Source organism: Euwallacea fornicatus, chromosome 24 (assembly GCF_040115645.1).
Source record: "Euwallacea fornicatus isolate EFF26 chromosome 24, ASM4011564v1, whole genome shotgun sequence".
Lineage (NCBI taxonomy): Eukaryota > Metazoa > Arthropoda > Insecta > Coleoptera > Curculionidae > Euwallacea > Euwallacea fornicatus.
The window spans coordinates 2,966,867-2,984,875 of NC_089564.1; the positions used below are offsets into that span (position 1 = coordinate 2,966,867).

The 18,009-nt window shown below is 36.8% G+C and overlaps 1 pseudogene; it reads right to left on the reverse strand.

Moving 5' to 3' along the window:
• Nucleotides 1-7,796: 7,796 nt before the first annotated feature.
• The window catches only part of LOC136346790 (histone-lysine N-methyltransferase SETMAR-like), a 43,382-nt pseudogene continuing 33,169 nt past the window's right edge, over nucleotides 7,797-18,009 (reverse strand).

Genomic DNA, 18,009 nt, shown 5'->3' on the forward strand with positions numbered 1-18,009 from the left:
TATAAAATAATGATTGATTTTTGAATGTAAAGAAAGGAAGTATTCGGAAATTTCTTAGTTGATTTTCAAAAAAGCAAAAAAATCACAAATAATGGTACATAAATTATTAATAATTTATTTATTATGTTAAAAATAAAAACCATCGTTCCGAATACATCTACATGCTGCATTCCTCATTGGCATTGTCATACCGAGGCATTTCTCGTTTGAGTTGTTGGGCAGCTTGATTGATTCTGGCGATTAAAGGGTCTCTATTTTGAGTCTCTAGTTTATATACCAACGATTTTACGTAAATATGCAGACCCAAAACCCAAAAATTTCGGATATCTAGAAATTTTTCGTGGGATAATAAACGGTTAGTTTCAGTTTTGGCAAATGCGCCTGGTGCGTACTTAAATGATTTAAGGTTAATTGCTCTAATTTTTCAAGTATTTCTCAAAAAACTTTCCAGTATAATTGAAAGACCACTGCCTAGCGGAGTTTTTAAGAAATTTGAACGAACACACATCTACCATAAGCGTTCAAGAAAATTCACGTTTGAAGCCGACTCTTTGCTGTACTACAGACTAGGAAAACCATGTGTATGAAGTTCTAGGAAAGTAACAAAGCTATTTTCGATTTAATGGCTTGAACAATTTAAACAATTCGTTCGTACATAATAAAAAAGTTTAGTACATTTTCGCGATAAACGGGCTTGTTTTTCTGCCCTTCAGCAACTGCAGAAAAAATATTAAAAACATAATTATCAGGAAAACTGGAACGTTTAGTATATACAGTCAGTCACAAAAGCATTCGTACACCACCCAAAAAGTGAGAATAATGGCTATTTAGTGCTTAAACTTAATAATGACATAAGGAACATACAAAACGAGATCTAATCATATTTTTTATATCATTAAAACAATAATTTTCAATCCAGATTTCATGTAAAAATTTAAAATATCATTTTAGGCAAGTCACAAAAATATTCGTACAACCTATTGTTGTTTTTATTATTCTTTTATAAAGAATAGAGTATAGAAAAATATTCATATTTTTGTTGACCGGTATTTCTAAAATAATAAACAACATGTTTTTACCAAATTGTGCATTAGTATTAAACATGGGTCGTAAGGGCAAAGGGTGTTCCGAAGACATTCGAAATTTAATTATAAAATTATCCAATGAGAAAAAATCTTACAGTCAAATCAGTAAAATTGTTAATAGAAGTCGATCCACTATTCAGTAGATTATAAAAAACTAGAAAAATACCGGAAGTGTTTTGAAAAAACCACGAAAGGGGCGAAAGAAAAACTTAACTCTACGAGAAGAACGCGCACTTGTTCGGAAAATTAGAGAAAACCCGAGACAGAGTGCCCCTATGTTAGCAGCGCAAATGTCAGAAGCCACTGGGAAGAATGTACATCCTCAAACTGTAAGAAGGGTTTTACGATCGGCAGGGTACCATGGCAGGGTTCCTCGAAAGAAACCCTTTATATCAAAAGTCAACCAGCAGAAACGTTTAGCTTTTGCACAGAAGTATCTGGAAAAAGACGAGAGCTTTTGGGCAAAGGTGTTATTTACTGATGAAAGCAAGTTTAACTTGTTTGGGTCAGATGGTAAAGGAAAAGTGTGGCGTAAAAAATACAGCTTTGAATCCTGAAAATCTGTGTCCAACAATTAAACATGGTGGTGGCCATGTCATGGTTTGGGCAGCCATGGCAGCATCTGGAGTGGGTACTTTGGCTATTATTGAGGGTAACGTGGACCAGTATAAATATATGGAAATTTTGCGGGCTAATCTACCTGTGGGTATTGAAAAATTGGGATTGGAAAACTGGATTTTGCAGCAAGACAACGACCCAAAACATAATGCGCGTAACGTTAAGATGTGGATTGCCTACAATGTACCACGACTTTTAGACCATTCACCCCACTCACCAGACCTCAACCCAATTGAACATCTCTGGGATCAATTAGACAAACAAATCCGCGTTCTTGAGGTTCAAAAACGAATTAAAAATAGAGAATCTCTTAAGGTCGTTTTAGAAGAACAATGGCAAAAAATATCTGCAGAAACAACGGCCAATTTAGTTTATTCAATGCCGAGAAGGCTTAAAGACGTTATTTTAGCCAAAGGAGGCCCAACAAAATATCGAATGTACTAAAAGTGGGGAAAGTTAATTAGTTTTTATTAGTGTACGAATACTTACAGTGGCGAACAAAAGTATGGAAACATTTTCTAATTTTTAATGCAATTTAATTCCTGTACGTAGCAACAAACATCAGTCAAGAAAAAAGTTGTTTTTTGGAATATTAACTTTATCTAGAATGTGTACATAGATAAAAATAAATATATTAATGTATTTATCAGTCTTAAAAAAAAACAATATTGTAAAAAATGTATAAATTGACCGAATAAAAGTATGGAAACATTTTCTTCATTTTAGTCTAATCTCAAAATTTGTTGATTAAAGTGACTATATTAAGTTTTCTGCTTCTAAGATTTTGTTGAAAATGCCGAAGTGTAAATATTACAGTGCTGAGTTCAAGCGAAGAATAGTGACCGTGTTCACAAACGGAACAAAACAAATTAATATTGCAAATGCATTAAATATACCTCGGGGAACTGTTCATAAAATAATTAAGAGGTATTTGCAAAGAGGAACAGTAGATCCAGCAATGAAATGTGGAAGACCTCGAAAAACAACCCGTAGAGTGGATAGTGCAATCGTTAGAAAAGCTAGAGTCGATCCAAAAAAATCTGCTGTGGCGATAAATAAGGACTTAAAAGAGGAATTTGAAGATATTGATGAATCGGATATAGCAATTAGGCGTCGGCTTATAAGTGAAAATCTTCATGGTAAACGTGCAGTTAAAAAGTCACTTCTTGCAAAGCGATACAGACAAGCGAGATTCAAATTCGCCAGAGAACATAAGAATTGGACCGAACACCAATGGTCATTAGTAGTTTTCAGCGATGAAAGTAAGTTTAATTTGTTCGGCAGTGATTCTACAGGATATGTTCGAAGACCTCCAGGACAAAGATATGACCCAAAATATTGAATTCCCACCGTCAAACATGGCGGTGGAAATGTGATGGTTTGGGGTTGTTTTACACGATCTGGTACTGGACCCACTAGTGAAAATAAATGGCAAAATGGACTCCAAGATGTACTGCGACATCTTACAAAATCACCTACTGACATTTGAAGAAGATCTACCGTTGGCATGGATTTATCAACAGGATAACGATCCAAAGCACACCTCGCGATTAACTAAAAATTGGTTTTTAGAAAACAAAATACGGGTGTTGGAATGGCCGTCACAATCGCCTGATATAAATCCGATTGAAAATCTGTGGTACTGTTTAGATAAGGTCAGATCCAAAAACGTTAAAAATCGCGATGAATTTTGGGCAGTATTGGAGGAAGAGTGGAAGGCGATTTCCAGGGACCTCTGTACAAAGCTTGTTGACTCTATGGGACGAAGATGTCAAGCGGTAATTGATGTCAAAGGGTATCCAACGAAATACTAAAACTTTTGAAAAACCTTTTAACAAAATAGTACATAAGATAACTTATTTTCAACAATTTGTAAGTAATGTTTTCATATTTATGTTCGGTCAATTTATAGATTTTTCACAATATTGTTTTTTTTTTTGAGACTGATAAATATACTGGCGAGCATAAAATTCGAGTCACTTTAGTATTTTCGAAATTTTTGCCTTCCTAACTTCCAAAAAAATAAAAAAGGATAGCCTTTATCGATTCTGAGGTTCTTTAACCTTGTTAAGAGTAAATGGTAAAAAAAAAACACGATCCTATACCCAAATAACCGATGTATTGTACAGCTGTCCATTACCCAAGCACTGTAACATTTTTGAACACAATTTTGTGCTACCGAAAAAAAAATTATAATGACATTAATATCGCGTATTTCCCCCTTTAGCGTTTATGACAGCCTGCAAGCGTCGTGGGGGCATGCTTTCAATGAGGTTGCGAATAACATCCTGGGGTAGGTTCTCCCATATTTCCTGAAGAAATTCTCGCAATTCCCTAGCCGTTCTTGGAGCGGGTACATGACTGCGAAGACGTCTTCCCATCTCGTCCCAAACATGTTCTATGGGATTTATATATCACTTCTCTTTCAATACATTTATATTTGAAAATTTCGAAGTGACCCGAATTTTATGCTCGCCAGTGTATATTAATATATTTATTATTAGTTATGTACATGTTCTAGATATAGCAGATATTCCAAAAAAGGACTTTTTTCTTGACGGATATTTATTGTTACGTGTTGAATAAAATTGCTTTAAAAAATAGAAAATGTTTCCATACTTTTGTTCGCCACTGTATGTGACCTGCCGGAAATGATATTTTACTTTTATTCTTAGAATCTAAGTTAAAATTTAATGTTTAAGTTGCAATAAACGAAATAAATGGGCTGTTTTCACCTGTTCCATATGCCAATTTCTATTTGTAATCCCAAGTAATTGTAATATTAACAATTTAGGTGGTGTCCGAATAATTTTGTCACTGACTGTGGGTATGCCCAGCTAAATCAATTCAGAATGACCTCCTCTAACGCTTTATTCGGTGTTGTGCACTACCGACCAAACACCCGGTGCAGTAACTTTCAACGGAATAAGCATCCTAAGAATACGTCTTACGGCGTCAGTTCACGAAACTGTAAATTTAATTTTATCGTATATGAAACTTCGCATTTCTATCTAAAAATAATAAATATAATTTACCCAATTTTCGTTAGGGCCTAAGATTAATTTAGGTTCGAAGCTTTGCAACATCGACCTTAAACGGGTCAAAGACAACGCGTGAGTCATAAACGATGATAGAAGATGTCCATTATCAGGTGTCCGGTGAACGTTTTAATTTAGTGCAAAGACAAAAATTACAAAAATCTCTTTCGTCTCTCGGTTTAAAAAATATTTTGTTATTGTAGCACCGAGCAGCTTTTAAGTTAACAAAAAAATCAGTTTTAATGTCAAACCCTAATGAATCTACGAACATAACAAACGAACACTCAACCCACCTTTTATCTGGAAATCCTCATTCTAACAAAGCACTCTCACAACTAAAAGTCGGTCATCAATATTGGCATACAAATACTGTATCAGCTGAATAGTCGTATAATCTCCTCGGGACTAAAAATCAGGACACAAATCGCCGAAACAACCTTTTCGCGCCAATATCGACCATAAACTGTATTTTTTCCTGTCCGGAAAGCACAAAAGTTCCTTGAAACCGAAAGGTGATCGAAACTGGACTCCATTACGGCAGTTATTACGGTTTTGTTTATGTTTTATGTGCGTGCGACCTACGAAGTCTCAAAAAGGGCTAATTAGTTGATATATGGTTCAACATTGCCTGTGTTATATGTATATATAGTTATTGAATTTCCTTTCTAACAACAAACAGTAATTACTGTTAGTTCAGTCACGAAGTGTCGACCGACACTCAATTTTGGTAGTGAGACAATTGAATTAGTTAAACATGAAACGGAAGTTGCCGCGATAAACTTCGTGAAAAAATCTCGAAATTCTGCACTGCTGCGACTCATTTTAAGCAAAATTGGAATCTGTTTCGTCCATCTTGCTCAAATTTGGGAGTTCTGTCCTCACGAGTTTGGAAACGTCGCGACTAGTTTTTGAGATTTTGGAACTCCCACCAAGTCGTCTTGGTCGTGTTTAGAACCGCTACGCGCCTCTCGATTTAGAGCTCGACGATGTTAACGTCGAAACCCAATTCGAGAATTAAGGCACTTTGCACGAGGATAGTTCCTAAAGTGCCCCACTTAACAATAAAAAAAAAATTGAAAATATCATATTACTGTAGGCTTTTTCTTAAGTTGTCTAGGGTGTTTATTTGCAATTCGGATAGGTAACAATTAAAGGCTTAAATGGTAACTTAATTAGATGAAAGAAAACACTCGCGTTACTTAGTTTACTGTTCACTCGGCACCGTTCCCTACCAGAGAGGGATCCTCCTTGTCCCAATCTTAAGTGCCTCCCCCCTTGGGGGTAATGAAACAGTGTCGTACCCGAAGTAGAGGCTGGCGACCGTTACCACATCTGGCTGCTGCGAGCCAGCACCACGAACCATTCTTTGTTCGAGCCCTTATTCCTTGGTTCAAACAAAGAGATGTTCGCCTTTTGGGTTTTTTCCGTGACCCGAATTCTAGGATGTTGCTGGGAGAACCCAGCAACACGCGAGAATCACTCCGACCGCAGGTACGGTACGCATGGGCGTAACATCAGGGTACGTCACCTTTTATTCCCCCCCGTTCTTCCTATTCTACTCTAACTAATACTATCTATTCTAACACATAGATTTTCCCTGCGTGTATCTCGACTTGATCAGACAGTATTGATTGTTTGGAAAATTAAGCGTTCTGACTAGCGGATCCTACATTACTTTTCAACATAGTTTACTTTGAGATTTTCCCAGCGATGCTTCACAGCTTCTCTGCCTCATTTATAGTAAGAAGTTTTGAATTTTCCAAAATAGGCATCAACCTCGGACTCGACCTCTTCATCATTGGCAAATCGCCTTCTACTGAGCCATTTTTTCATGTTTGGGAAGTGAACAGGGCAAGTTTGCGTTCGCTTGCTGTCTTACCTCAGACACAAGAGGGGGGCAGCTGGTTGGCAGTGCCAAGGTGACCTGCATGCGAGCATTCTTTGTCCATGTTAAAAGTATTAATCAATTATCTGAAAATATCCCGGGGTTCTGGCTCTAAATTCCTCCCAAGATAAATGCGAGAAAATGGTAAAAGGGCTGTCATGAATCCCCTCACATTTCTTGTTTATTTGAAAGCGGTACAGGCTTTTGGTACCAAGCTCTTCCCCAGATTAGCGTGGAAAGGGAGGGATGTTTATAAACTCTTTTAGCGTAGGCGAGAATGACGTTTAGGGGTTTGGTACCCGTGGGAAAAAGGGTGGACAGCCCTTCCATCTTATCGGTTCTCTCCCGAAGAGGGGATGTGTTCTGTGTATGGATACCGGGTTGTATCGGAATTCCATTTTTAGTTCACGGAGAATAAAGAAGTGCTCTGAGAATTGTGTCGTTTCTCTCCACCCTCGAACCGCTAATCTCACATGTATCTCTTTTGTGTAGATTTTATTTTGTTCGAAGGACCACAGCTTATTTGGTGCTGAACCGATGCAGAATAAAACTCACTTACATTTATTTAACTAAATGTCCAACACTATTGCACAAGTGACAAAGGTCATAACAAAGTACGAAATTAGGATAAACTAGAAAACCACAAGCGACCACTGATTGTCGAGAACCTTTGACGATGGGGAGTTTTTTCTTTTGGAACAGGGCAAATGTTATGTGTGAAGTGAGATCAGTATTGGGATCCTACTAAGGCTGTAGGAGTACATAGAGAGAATTGGGGAGGAGTTGAAGAGGAGTTGCGTGTTGTGTGAGAGACTATATGAGCCTGCCCTAAATTTGAATTTTTCCCACCGAATGTGAACCTCATCTTATCCATATATATTTTTACCACCTCATGGTGATACCAATTAGTGTGAATTATTAGTGCAGAGGAGTAAGGATTGCTTATCAATACGGTGCCATGAAGGTGCGAGAAAAATGATGGGTGAAAAGAGCTATGAGCTCGGGAAGAGTATGGAACGTGTATGAATTTGAATAATGTAAACACTGCCCTTAAAGGTGATTAAGAAGGGTTGTAATGTGACCGTGGGGAATTATACGAGAATTAAGATACAACACTTTTATTCAACTCCTCAATGGTACAAGAGCAAGACAACACTGGGCACTAACTATCGGTTTCCGAGGACGAATCTGCGTGACTTCTGTAGGGAATCTGTCCTTTCAAGGGGTTCCAAGTTATTAGGTCGTGTAGTATGAAATGAGTAGAATTGAATTGAAACTTTAGTCATTTCTTTTTCATATGAAATGTTTTTATTGTTAATCGAAATATGCACCACCATTATTAATACACTTCTGCCATTCAACGGGAAGTTCATTGATTCCCCTGCTGTAAAATCCTGCAGGCCGGGAATCGATAAACTCGTGGAAGGCAGCTTTGACAGCCTCGTCGGAGTTGAATGTTTTCCCTACAAAGAAGTTATCCAAATTTTGAAAGAAGTGGTAATCAGTGGGTGCTAAGTCGGGTGAATACGGTGGATGACGAAGAGTTTCCAATTCCAACTCCTGTAGCTTGGCCAAGGTGACTTGTGCGGTGTGTGGCCGAGCGTTATCGTGCAACAATAGCGGTGCGCCTCGATTGACTAATCTTGACTGCTCAACCGTCAGTTGCCTCATCATTTCGGTCAATTGTCGGCAGTAGACATCAGCTGTAATCGATTCACCAGGTTTCATGAAGGTGTGATGGATGACACCTGCGTTTTTTTTTTGTGCCCGAGGAGGTGGAAATCTTCAAAAAGACACCCAGCCGCTCCGAGTCGGGTAGTGTGGGATTCGAGCCTATGCCCGCCTACCCACTAAAACCACCCCCTCTCTTCTTATGGCCCCGGTATCGCCTGGTAGGCATTCCTTCGGGGCACCCGGTCTTAAGAGCTACTCTCTATGCTTCCGTCCTTGTCCTTCTCTACCGGTCCCGCTCAATCTTCTTGCGCATGATCTTCTTGACCATGCACTCAAACGCTCTCCACTTACACTCACTCTCTACGAGTTCATAGCCGATTGTCCTTCGGTCCAGGTTGAGTCCCGCTCGTGACACCTGCGTTGGACCACCAAACAAACACCATAAGCTTATTTTGATGAAGATTTTTTTTCGCACAATGTTTTGGTGGTTCATCTTGATCCAACCACTGCGATGAACGTCTGGTATTGTCATATAGGATCCATTTCTCATCACAAGTAACAATCCGATTCAAAAATGGATCGTTATTATACCGGCATCACAAAGAAACACAAGCTTCGAGACGTGGTTCTTTCTGTATGTCGCTCAACTCATGCGGTACCCGCTTGTCCAGCTTCTTCACCTTACCAATTTCAGTCAAATGAGTCAACATTGTTTTTTTGGTTACACTGAATATTAACGAAAATTCCAACGCATTTTGACGTGGATTCGCTTCCACCACGGCTTTCAGATGATCGTTGTCCACTTGAGTTTCAGGTCGTCCACGTGGTTCATTTGTTAGGTCAAAATTGCCAGAACGAAATTTCATGAACCAACGAGATACTGTTTGCTGTGAAGTGACTTCAGTACCAAACACATCATTAATATTGCGAGCCTTCTGAGCTGTTGTGGTTCCACGGTGGATCTCATATTTCATTAACACACGAATTTCACTATTTTGCATGGCTGCACGAAAGTTTTTATAAAAATAAAAGTTTTCGATAATTTTTAACACTTTAAACTCTGATCGAAAGAGGAAGAATGTGCCTTTTTCACATAAAAAAGTCAAGTCCAAATGTAGATTTAGAGTGAAGTTATTTGCAGTTGAATGTGGCATTTCGAGAATCTACTCATTTCATACTACACGACCTAATACTTATATGCTACTGCTTGTCATTAAGGGTAGTTTGTAGATTAGCCTGAACTTAGAACTTTGCCCCGGCAAACTACATTAGAATGAATTTACTGCATATGAACAAAGAGATAATATCTAAATGTAGCAAATAGCTTAATTGTTCTGTGATGTGTCTAAATGTTCAGAAGAAATTTTCCATGAGAACTAAGGTAATACGGGAGGTACATTACATAACATTATAATTGCGTTATTTGAAGTTATTCGAAAATCTCAGGGTAATACAAACCTGAGTGTCCACTAACTACTTTCCCATTCTTTTTAGTTAGGCTGAAGCTAAACGGGGCATAACCTTTGAAATATCTACGAAAACTACTTTTTTTTCTGTGTAAAGAGGAATAGGTTTAACTTTATCCATGGTAGGTAATTATAGTTTATCGAGCTATCTAGCTTTGACGAGTCCTGATACAGTCTATAATATTTTAATATAAATATCATTCTTCGAGGGTGCCAATTAAACTAATTTGCTGTTCACAAAGTTTATCTTTATATTTCTAATTAAATAGCACTGAAGCAATAAACTTTTTTTAATACCTTTATTCATTCTGTTAATTTTAATATCGTGCCTCACAGTCGCTATATCTTTATGTACGCCCACATGAAATAATGCTTCACGAATGCCTCATTTAACGCCAAGTGAGTAAATATTCACATTAAAGATCGGTGTCTATTCTATCGTTGTCAACTCGCGTTAAAAGTAGGAAAACAGGGATTCATAATTAATATAGATCTACAGGGTGTTAAAGTTTGGTAATGAAATCGTAAATTTAAAAATTCTCGGTGCTGACACGTCATCGCCGATGTACTCAACAATATCAATCTAAATATTTTACAGAAAATAGATTACACGCCACTGCCCCTCCTCAAAACCAAAGTTGTTCCTACAATCCTTAATAGATAAAAGTTTTCAATAAAAAATAGCTGTTTTGACCATTCTTACTACGATGCACCATTGAAAAAAAATCGATTTTAAAACATGACTAATCAACTGCCATTGAAATAATGGAATTTTTCTCCCAAAGAGTTTGCAAACTGTTGTGTACTGGGCGGTCTACGTAAGGTGGTCCACTATCTTATCCCCAAACCAGTAAAAATTTAGAAAAAACAATTTAATATCAAAGTTATTCGGTTCTTTATGAAACTTTATTTTTAAATATTTTCGAAACTACAGGGGGGCGCAGAAAACTGTGACGTGACAAAAATTCCTTTTTTTTTTATGAAATACCTTATGTTTTGTTATGGATAATAGTGTTGCTGGCAACCATAAGTATTTTTATTCTTACAAAATATAACATTTTTTTTGGGACTTTTTGAGTTAATTCTCTAGGATCACAAAATCAGGCTATAATTCTGTTGACCATCGACATTTTCTTAAATTTATGTATTCGTTCTTTCCACTTCACAATACCGCGTCCCATACTTAAAAGACATTATGATAAGACAATTAGAGTGATGATCCTCTGGGCATCTGATGTCCAGATGTGACCAAGCGGGGGTGAGAAGCCTAGAAACACAGGTAGTAATTAAGGGAGTTGGAAAAAGAAAGAGGCTGACCCGGGCAGTCCCGAAAACGACGAACTGAGATGAGACAGACTTCGGTCCGCTTGCTCTTCTTTCTTTTTTTTCTTTTATCTTTAGTTAATAGACGCGCACTTATAGCTTTTGCTTCTTGAACTGTGATTTCTTTCGTAGATATTACCATCATCTCATATCTACTCTAGTGTTGGAATTTGATATTCCATTGAATCCCGATGCTACAATTCAATTTAAGGCAAAGATTGGAGGCAAAATAAGTTTCTTAAACTCAATAAATGCACATGACATCAATTCAATCGTTTCAAAAATTGTCCAGTTAAAAACAAAGAATTGTTCAAATACAGTGAATTTTTTTCACACACTATATAAGAATATAAAAAAAAGTTAATTAACTTTTTTCAAATTTTGTAATAACAAAAAATATTTATAGTTACAAGCAGAATTAGTGTCCGTGTTGAAGTTGTGATACACTCCGTATATTTTGAATGTTTCTCTTTATGCTCGATTTGGTGTCACATGAATATTAGGCGATCTTGACTGGACGAAGGCCATATACAACTCGTCTGGCAATCGGTAATAAATCGTATTGAAGTTTGTTTCTTGTTTGATGAAAGGGGCTTATGAATGTTCTAATGATACATTCTAGCTGTTTAAGTGTTTAGTGTTTTAAGAACCTTTGAGCAGGCCAATAGCTTGCAACCTAAGTTGTTCTATGGGACTCGGTTCGTTTTTCCCACAACATTTAACATGAGTTTTATTTTAAAATAAATTCTTACTGATATATGGAATTTTCATTTTCTGCAATAGTAAAATTTTCAACAACTTGTAATAAAAAATTATGCTAAATTGGCAAAAGTACTAGGACCGTATCTAGAGAAAAACGTTGATTATCATTCTTAAGAAATGATACGTCATAAAATGTAATTAAAATTGCCATTGAAGCTTATAAAAAAACTATCATGGAAAAGCCGTTTGAATTTTCATTTAAATTCAAATTAAGAAAATTTCGAAAACTTTGTTTTTTTGCGAAGAGTCTAAAAACAAATATCATTTTTATAAAATTGTTTTGAAAAAATAAAAAAGCAAAATTTCAAAAATTTGACTTTTTCCATTCCAATCGTGAGACTACTCTCTTGAGTGCGCAACCAAATTTGTATTTCTTGGTGTTTACGAGATCCGTATGCTGGACATCCTTCACTTGGATACACTCTGTAGAATGCGTTGAAGATTGTCTGAACTTCCATTTCATACATTCAAGCATTTATTTTGCTAGTAATTTCCATTTCCGGCCAAGTCGAGCATTTCATAATAAGCTCGTATTACTTGTTTTACCGAATCCCTAATCATTCATTAATAATTTCTGAACGGCGCCGGCGTTACTCAATTTGCCGTTCTATTCGAATTGATGTTATGCCGTTATGGCACAATCTCACGTGGTATTTCTCTTGCCCTAAACCGATTATTTTTTCGTGTGCAGTTCGCTGGACTAAAACACATACATCTTTCACAATGACCAGCCCCAATCGCATTTTTGAGTAATAAAATTCAAGTGAACACCCATCGCCATGTTTTTTGCTTAATTATGAGATATTACTGGTACATGGAAGTTTCATTTTCTGGAACAGTAGAATTTTTAACAATCCGTATCAAAATATAAACTATTCCATTTAAAGCAATGTATTTTTGTCATTCAACAGCTTTCAGGACCACAATGCAACTTCGAAAACATAAAAAAATTCAAATTCTTAAAAAATTGGATACTTTTGTATAAAACTTTTTTTCTAAACCTTGTAATATGAGATAAAGTAATGGCCTATCTTACGTGTACAAAGTATGAACACTTTAACTTCCTGTATCTAAAAAATCAGAGATTTACAGACATTAGTTAATTAATCAAATATTTTTCAGTGGCCTATTGACCTATCGATTTTGGCATATCTGCTTTTTTCGTCGTTTTCCAACAAATACTCTATATCGACCATCCCATACCTGGACGACAAAATACACGTTTTCCTGGTATACATACACCCATTTTCGGACATTGAACAAAACATACTAACTAGGGCGTGCCTCTACAAATACGCCATCACTATTGGCGACCTAAACCTCAACAGGCCCAAAACAAAACAATTAAATACATTCTTGGAAAACTTGGACTTTATAAGACAACCCACCCCACCTGTGGGGTCCAATGGAAGAAGCTTGTTTGATTCGAAATTCATTAATAGTTGTATTCTGCGACTCGAAGGTCAAACTTTATTCCTCTAGTGTGAAGTCGATGGTTGACTGGATTTTCTTAAGGGACCACTCTGATGTTTACAGTCTCAGAGAAACTGATTTCAAGATATAATAACTCTCACTTTTACTTTACATTTACTGTGTTCGTTTGCTTAATATTAAAGAAAGAGTTACTATTAATAAATGAATAATTAAAATTTGAGTTAGCGGATGAGTTCGAGACCATTCGTGTGGTGTCTCAAACCTAACTAACTATCCTTTCAAAGTCCATTCACGTCGTTCCTTAACGGAAAACTAACAAAGGGTTCTAAATATTCCCAGAGTAATAAATTAAAACAAAAGGGGATCGCCTAGACTAAACCTAAACAAAATTGATTGTACTACGACTGGCTAACTAAATACATTCCAGAATTCTTAAATTACCCTTAACTAAATCATGTTTGAATAGATCGATTGTCCTCAGATATTAATTTCAGGGATATTTGTATAATTCTTAACACCACCGACATTCCTAATAACAGAAAACAAGACACAACACCGGACGTATTACTGCACACTACAAACCTAACTGCTAACATAACCAATGTTGGACTGACCAATGAACTGGGATCTGACCACCTGGCAATTACCTTTGACCTTAACCCAGGACAAACACAATAGCTCTCTAACAAAAACAACCAAGGGAAATTAAACCTAGAAAAAACTGACACGGACAAAGTAAGACAGTACGTTCACAATTACATTCACACCCGGTCACAATCCACTTCTATAGAAACACTACAACAAAAAATATCATCAGCTGTCGAATTATTCACACCTCGACTTAAAAACTCATTCTTCCAACACACTCTACCAAAATTCATTTTAAGGCTGATTAAACGAAAGCGAGAACTATACAGACAATACTCACAAACACAAGACAGCGAATTAAAAAGGACACTTAATAATCCCAACCGAAACGTAAAGACATTAATATACGAATACCGACAGGACAAGTGGCTAGAGGCATGCCAAGAAATCGAAAACGACAACGGGAAATCGTACTGGAAAAAAATAAAAAAACTAACACGTTACAAAAAAAACGACAATATTGGTACTGTTTAGGCCAGGGGCTTTTAGTCACTGCCTAACAGAAACGACTGCCTCACAAGGCACCCGAAGAGGTATCTCCCTTTCGCTGGTGCGAGTTGTTGCTATTCGAAGGACCAGACGCTGATGCGTCAATTGATTGTAAACGGGGTTCAAGGGTTCAGGGAATACAAACTCCATAGCACGAATTAAGTAATTTACTTTTACTATAGATATCACTTTAACTTACACTACGATTTACAACTTTATATACACTTTTTATACATACAGTGGCCAGCAAAAGTATTCATACACCTGTAACGCTGTTAAACAAAATGAAATAACAATATGACTAGTACATTGTAACATTATTTAATTAATTTTGTATTAAACGGCAACATGTAAACAACTAATCTATAATAATTTTTTTACTAAATCATATTATTCATAAGTACTATAACAAAATGTTTACAAACATGTCATAAAATTAGACCGCAAAAGTATTCATACATTTGTGTCGGCACACAAATACAGGTCTAAACCTGCAAGGAAGTCGGTCGTATCTACGGATATTCATTTTTAAATTATATCAGCTAGTAATAACAAGTGAATGTGAGTAGTAAATCAGAAATTAAACTAAAAAATAATTGTTTCAAGACGTAATGGGTCGAAAATTGGGAGAAACGACAATTGCTGAGAGAAAAATAATAATCAGGTTACATAAACAAAATAAATCATATCGAGAAATAGGGAAAATAGTTAATAGAAGTTTTGCAACTATTCAAAGCATTGTCAAAAAGTTTAAAAATGAAAACTTCGTTGTTAATCGCAAACGAACCGGACGACCAAGAAAGATGACTGTTAGAGAAGAGAGGAAAATTGTACGAGAGGTCCAAAAGAATCCAAGAATAAGTGCTACACATTTAGCTGCAAGGGTTGAAGAAATGTTTACAAAAAAAGTAAGCCCCGATACTGTACGAAGGATAATAAAAAAAGGTGGATACTGTTCAAGAGTAGCTAGAAAGAAACCTTTTATTAATGAAAAAAACAAACAGAAACGTTTACAGTTCGCAAAACAATATATAAATAGCCCACTAGATTTTTGGAATAGTGTCTTATTTTGTGATGAAAGCAAATTCAATATATTTGGTTCAGATGGTCGACAGTTGGTGTGGCGAAAAAGAGGAGAAGCTTTAAACCCCAAGAATCTGCGAGCATCAGTAAAGCATGGAGGTGGTTCCTGCATGGTATGGGGCTGTATGTCAACCAATGGAGTGGGAAACTTAGTGATCATTCCAGGGATCATGGATAAAATGATTTATTTGAATGTTTTAAAAAACAATCTGAAACAAAGTGCTGAAAAACTAAACATGCCTCGAATTTATTCATTCTACCAAGACAATGATCCTAAACACTCGGCGAAAATTGTTCAGGAATGGTTAGTATACAACATACCAAAAATTGTTAAGCCTCCACCCCAATCGCCAGACATCAATCCCATAGAAAATTTATGGTATGAATTAGAGAAACGAATCAGAAAACGTGAAATAAGTAACAAAAGTGACTTAGAAAGAATTTTGCGAGAAGAATGGTTAAAGATTGATCCTTCTGTAACACGAAACTTGGTCGAATCGATTCCTCGACGCTTAGCAGCTATTATTGAATCTAAAGGCCATGTCACAAAATATTAATATTAAATATCATAATATTATTTCTAATTAATTACATTATGTATGAATACTTTTGCGGTCTAATTTTATGACATGTTTGTAAACATTTTGTTATAGTACTTATGAATAATATGATTTAGTAAAAAAATTATTATAGATTAGTTGTTTACATGTTGCCGTTTAATACAAAATTAATTAAATAATGTTACAATGTACTAGTCATATTGTTATTTCATTTTGTTTAACAGCGTTACAGGTGTATGAATACTTTTGCTGGCCACTGTATATTTACAGAGTCGGTATTGGGTCGCCCGAGATCTGAGAATGATACGTATAAAGGTTGAAGGGTGTCTTGTAAAAGAGTTATGGAGTAGAGATTGAGGTAAAGTTGTGAGAGAGGTTTGATGGTATTCCGCTTCAGGGATCGAGCAGTGTCCAAGAAACAGGAGTGAGAGAGAGAGAGAGATTTCGCGAGCACTGGTTTAGAGTTAAGTTATGTGAGAGAGATTTTGAGGGAGTCCGCGTTCAAGGATCGAGAGTGTCCATAAAACGGGAAGAAGCTTTCGCGAGTGTTGTCTTTGAGAGAATTAATTTTTGGGAGTCCTAAATTATTTGCGTCCCAGGGATGGTGGGGCTGGAGGGAGATTACCACGAAAAGATCTTAACCAATCCCAACTGACACCGCCCCCTAGTTCTGTGGAAAGTTTTTTCCTACGAATCTCCACGGTCAAAGCCCAAATGTGGCTCTCTGATTCCCTTGACAGATTTATCTGGTGCCCCCCATAAATCGGGACAACAATAATTCAAGGAACCAGTGCCATCACGGTGGCCGGGTTTAAACACGTGAGGGTAAGTGCTGCATCGCGGGGTGCAATGCAGCAGATGTTTTAGGGATTGTTCCAACGTCTTTAGGGCCTAATTGGTACCCAGCGATAACGCTGATTTATGTTGGGTTTTTTCCCAACAAGTACGATTAGCGAAAACGGAACGGAACACTACATAGACAAAGATAAAGCAGACGCATTTGCCAGACACTTTCAAAGAGCCTTCAGCGCATCGACCAACCCAAACTTTGACAATAACAACTGGAATGACGTAAACCACTGGTATGACAACTACTTTAGCGTCCCCTCAAACCATACATTCGAACCGATCACAGTCACGGAATATGACGAAGCCCTTACAAGTTTAAAAAACACAGTACTGGGAAAAGACAAAATTAAATGCAAAATTTTGAAAAATTTAACCCCCGAAACATACGAACACATACGCAACCAACTAAATAATTGCATAACTCACAACACCATACCTACCACGTGGAAAAATGGAATAATAATTCCCATTGCAAAAATCGGACTAGACAACTCACAAACTAAAAACTATCGACCAATCACATTACTGCCGGTGTTGTGTAAATTATTCGAACACATAATTAAGAGCAGACTTGAAAAACTTATTGGGAACAACATACCGAATTACCAGTTTGGCTTTAAATCCAAACATTCGACCATTCACCCACTTTTTGTCCTGACAAACAATATACAGACAACACACTTAAACGACCGGAAAACCGCAAGTCTGTTTATGGACATCAATAAGGCTTTCGACAGTGTCTGGCACAACGGGCTTCTTTGCAAACTGTACAAACTTCACACACCAAAATACTTACTAAACATTCTTAGAAACCTACTGGAGAACAGACGACTGGAAGTACGAATCGACAACACCCTTTCTTTTTCCTTCTCCCCCGAGCAAGGACTTACCCAGGGTTCGCCACTTTCTCCTTTTCTATACAATGTGTACTGCCATGACATATACAACCACAACTTGCAAGACAAACACGCAATGAACGAAACAGCTTACATATTACAATAAGCCGACGACACTGCACTCATTGCACATGACAAAACAACAAAAAAAGCCGTGGAGAGACTACAGATTCTAATGGACAACACAATGACATGGTTC